General features: G+C 38.8%; 1 non-coding gene across 1 annotated transcript; it reads left to right on the top strand.

The window, feature by feature from the left end:
- The first annotated feature begins 3,011 nt into the window (after positions 1-3,011).
- LOC122070855 lies at positions 3,012-3,118 on the top strand. The gene has a single exon (XR_006137995.1). It is a non-coding gene; the product is annotated as a small nucleolar RNA R71 (small nucleolar RNA).
- The last annotated feature ends 2,134 nt before the right edge of the window (positions 3,119-5,252 follow it).

Consider the following 5,252-nt stretch of genomic DNA (forward strand, 5'->3'; position numbering starts at 1 on the left):
GTAGAAGCCTGCATGCCCTAGAAAGGACCGAACATCCTTAACAGATTGAGAAGGTGGTAAATTATCAATTAAATCCACTTTGGCTCTATCTACCTTAATTCCCTCCTTGGATATTACATGGCCTAAAACAATACCAGATTTAACCATAAAATGGCATTTCTCCCAATTTAAAACCAAATTCTTAGATATGCACCTTTTCAAAACTCAGGGAAAGATGATGAAGACATTCAGAATAGGAATTCCCATGAATTGAAAAGTCATCCATAAATACTTCTAAGAATTTTTCGACCATATCAGAAAAAATGCTCATCATGCATCGTTGGAACGTAGCAGGGGCATTGCAAAGCCCAAAGGGCATACGCCTGTAAGCAAATGTTCCATATGGACATGTAAAAGTGGTCTTATGTTGGTCCTCTAAAGCAATTGGGATTTGGTTATATCCGGAATATCCATCAAGAAACAATAGTATTCATGTCCAGCTAACCTCTCTAACATCTGGTCAATGAATGGCAATGGGAAGTGGTCCTTCCAGGTTGCCGCATTAAGTTTCCTGTAGTCTATGCACACTCGCCATCCTGTTTGGATGCGGGTAGGGATCAACTCATTATTGGCATTAGGAACTACAGTCACACCAGACTTCTTAGGCACTACGTGAACTGGGCTTACCCATTGGCTGTCAGAAATAGGACAAATTATTCCATGATCCAAGCACTTTAGGATCTCTTTCTTAATAGCTTCCATCATCACTGGGTTAGCTCTTCTTTGGGGTTCTGTGGATGGTTTGGAATCCTCCATAAGATGTATATGATGTTGTACAATGGAAGGGCTTATACCCTTGATATCAGCCATGGTCCAACCTAGGGCTTCCTTATTATCTTTTAACACTTTAAGTAACTCCTCTTCCTGGTTAGAAGTCAAATTTGAAGAAATTATTGCAGGAAGAGTCTGGTCAGGCCCTAGGAAGGCATATCTCAAATTAGATGGCAACTCCTTAAGATCTAGCGTTGGGGGCTCAACTATGGAAGGTTTGGGAATGGAATTGGAAAGGGGTCCTAAGGGCTCCACAAGTGTGTGAAGACTCAAGACTTCAGAAAAGAAATTTTCACTATCATCATCCAACTCATCCATACACTCTTGGAATTCTGAATCAAAATCAATATCAAAGTTGGTAACTAAATCATCAGAAAAATCCAGAAAATCCTCAAGCATATTGATCTCTTCTTCCATATGTGGTTGCTTGCCAATCCTAAATTTGTTAAACTCAACAGTTTGGTTACCAAAAGATAATCTTAGGAAACCATTCCGGCAATTGATTAATGCATTACTGGTAGCCAAGAATGGTCTTCCTAGAATTATTGGGATCTCATCCTTGGTTGAGAAGGGCTTAGTATCTAACACAATGAAATCAACAGGGAAAATAAATTCCCCCACCTTTAGTAAGACATCCTCAACCATCCCTTTAGGAATCTTAACAGACCTATCTGCCAACTGAAGTGTAGTTCCAATGGCTTTCAATTCTCCTAATCCCAGTTGCTTGTACACATAGTAAGGTAAAAGATTCACACTTGCGCCAAGGTCAAGTAAGGCATGCTCAATATAGGTGTTGCCTATGACACAAGATATGGTAGGGCTCCCTGGATCCTTATACTTGGCTGCTATAGGCTGAGTAATTATGGAACTAATGTTACCTGCCAAGAACGCCTCTTTGGGCACACTAGTGATACGTTTGTGAGTACACAAATCTTTCAGTGCCTTTGCATAGGCGGGGATCTGGGATATGGCATCCAAAAGAGGGATGTTTACTTCTACCTTTTTGAAGACTTCTAAAATTTTATCCATGGAGGCAGTCTTCTTTTTGTTTACCAAGCGATTAGGAAATGGGACAGGATGAACATAAGGACTGTTAGGGATTTGCCCCTGTTCAGAAGAATCATTTTTTGGTTTCCTCAACCAAATCATCTTTAGTTTCAGAAAAATCTTTAGGTTCATCAGACGAACCTGGAACAAGAGGCACATTTGTGTCCTCAACTGAAGAAGAGTTAACAGGAGTAATAGATGGGGAAGATTTAGGAATGCTCTGTAGGTACTCTCTACCACTTCTAAGGGCATAAACAACATTACATTGGTTAGAGGGCCCTTGTTGAGTCTGACCTTGTACTATATTCAGTGGTGCATTAGTTGGTCCTTGTAAACTAACAGGCTGATGATGCCTAGGGTTAGGCTCTGGTTGGCTGGGTAAAGTTCCCTTCTCCCTCTCACGCATAATTGAGACAACTTGGGTAAGTTCTCTCGTAAGATTTTGATGGCTTGTCATGAGGAGGGCCATATTTTTTTCTAAGTCACTAATTCTACTTGCCTCTCCAGTGTTGGTAAACCCAGGGGGTTGCTGATAAGATGATAGGAGAGGGGCCCTAGGAAAACTCGCTTGAGGTCCTACATTTGACCTAGGAAAAGTATTTTGGGAAAAAGATTGTTGTGCAAAGGGAGGCCTTTGGGGTCCAGGTTGACCTTGATTATAGAAATTGGAAGGTCCTGCTTGGTTGCCCTGATTCCAAGAGAAATTTGGGTGATTTCTCCATCCTGGATTGTATGTGTTACTATATGGATTATTCTGGTATAAGGCATTAACACTATCATTAGAAGTGCCCCCAGAGGTGTTCGGGCATTCTTCTATGACATGTCCAGGGGACTGGCACCAAGCACAAATCTTAACCAAATTGACTGATGATGGCTCTCTAGGAACAATAGCCTCGATCCTCTTGATTAGGCTATCCAAATGGGCTTCCTTGGCTACTATCCCATCCACAAAATATCGTTTTCCTCCTATAGTTCTTTCACTCTCTTGGGTTGATTCCCACTCACGGGTTTTGTCAGCTAAGTTAAGTAAGAATTCCCATGCCTTTCCTTCATCTGTAAAGGATGTGAATCCCTCAGGGCACATAGACTCTATCATTTGTTTAGTTGGGTAATCAATACCCTCATAAATTATTTGACATAAATGCCATAGGTCTAGGCCATGGTGAGGGCATTCTTGGAGTAGATCCTTGAATCTCTCCATAAGTTTGGAAAATGACTCACTAGGCTTTTGCCTAAACGGAAGGATATCACTTCTAAGCTTATTGGTCTTGTGAGTTGGGAAAGACTTCTTAAGGAAGACAACTGTGAACTGTTCCCATGAGGTTATGAAATTTGTGGGTAATCCATAAAACCACTTCTTAGCTTGGTCTTTCAATGCAAAAGTGATAAACCTAAGCTTAACAGCATCATCAGAAAGCTGTTGGATCTTAATTAGAACACATAAATTCCCTTAGAAATAGGTATGCATCCTCATAGGTCAACCCATGGAAGTGGGGCAACATAGTGATGTATTGAGATTTGAGTTCAAAATTATTGCCCTGGGCTTGTGGTAGAACTATGCAGGAAGGTTGGACTGTTCTAGCAGGGTAGAACCTATCTTTCAGAGATTTAGGTGAAGGGTTTTGCTGTTGGTCTCCCATATTGAAGGGTTTTAAAGAGAGCAAGCGTATAGGGTCACTACTTGTTGGATCTCTTCTTTCTAACCGATTCTTAGTATTACGTACCCACTTAACACTCATGCAACAGAAAAACTACCCACAACTAAAGTAAGACAAGCACAAAAGAATGGATAGCAAAACTTTTTTTTTATTATTATTTTTTTGATTTTTTTTTATTTTTTATTTTTTATTTTTTTGGTTTTTGGGAGCTTACCGACAGGGATCCGGGGTTGCTCAGGTCAATTCCTGAGGTACTGCTACAGGGCGAAACCTGTCTTTATCATACTGTGAGGCATGGCGACCTCCACTGATACAACTATTATTGCAAGTTGTTCTTCTCAGGAATTCAATAAAAGAAAAGGAAAAATATAAAGCAAAGCAAACAAAGCACTCCGATTTACCAAAAGAAAGTGAAAAATAACATGGAACTGTCTCCCCGGCAACGGCGCCAAAAACTTGTTTGAGATTTTAAATGTAACCGCAAGCGTACGGATCAGTGTAGCTACGGGTCGAACACAGGGAGAGCAGCCACTTTATTTTTTATTTCTTTTAATAATGCGAAAGTGAACTGATTAATGATTGTGATCCAATTCTAATTACTATCCTAAAAATAACGTCCTAACCATTCGTCATCTAAGAATTTAAAGACGCAAGCCACGCAATTATAAATAAATAAATAAATAACTGAAAATAAACAACCCATGCAATTAAAAATAATAATAATAAAGGAAAAAATAAAAGCTGAAATAAAAATAAAGTAAAAGAAAGGGGATAAAGCTAGAGAGAGACTCACAAGTAGGTTTCTCTACTTAGCCCGAGGGATGCATCATAATATGAGCTTCCCTACTTGACCAGAGAGTCACTCTTACAAGGGTTTCTCTACTTGGCTTTAGGGAAAGGGAGACAATTAAAATAAAATAATAAATTGATGGTTCTATGGCTAGGAGGGGCAAAGCCAACACATACACTAGCCATGAACCTTGGGGGAGAGGGATAGCAATAATGTAACAACTGAAAATAAAAATCCTAAATTAAGAAAGAAAGGGTAGTCAGAAGAGGGAATGAGAGGGGGGAGAGAAGACTACTGAAGGAGCCTACTTACTTGAATCAATGCTTGAACTTGAAAAAAAAAATTGCTCCACAGCTCGTGATCTTGTCACCTAGATCTAAGCCTAGAACTATAACTTAAAAAATTACAACTCAATTGCATAAATCATAAACATAAAAAGAACTGAATAAAAATAAAAGAGTGCTTGCATTAATTGACATAAAAAAAAATATTACAAAAGTGATTAAAGCAAAAATAGAGAAGAACTAGAACTAAAGAGAGAAAGAGGAAGAGAGAGAGCAACTAAAGAAAACTAGAAGAAGAATGAATTGTGTCCTCCTCTTACATGAGTTGTATTTATAGGGAATGGAGAGGTAGGGTAACAATTTTCTCTTTCCTAAAAGAGAGAAACCCACAATTGATTGTGAGATCTTTTGAGTCCAAAAGTGCTAAGATGGAGGAGAGAGAAGAGAGAAATAAATTTTGAAAAATTTCCTATAATTTTTTGCTTATTTTCTTTCCTTTTATTTTCTAATTTATTTTTCTTCTTTTTTCTCTCTCCTAGGGACGATTTTTTTCTTCCTTTGTGTGATTTGGACAATCTTTGGTGATGATGTGGAGGAGAGAGAAGATTTGGACAATCTCTATTTCTCCCCTTTTTTTCTTTCCTTTTTTTTTTCTTCTCTTCT

Source organism: Macadamia integrifolia, unplaced genomic scaffold, assembly GCF_013358625.1.
Source record: "Macadamia integrifolia cultivar HAES 741 unplaced genomic scaffold, SCU_Mint_v3 scaffold_130A, whole genome shotgun sequence".
Taxonomy (NCBI): domain Eukaryota; kingdom Viridiplantae; phylum Streptophyta; class Magnoliopsida; order Proteales; family Proteaceae; genus Macadamia; species Macadamia integrifolia.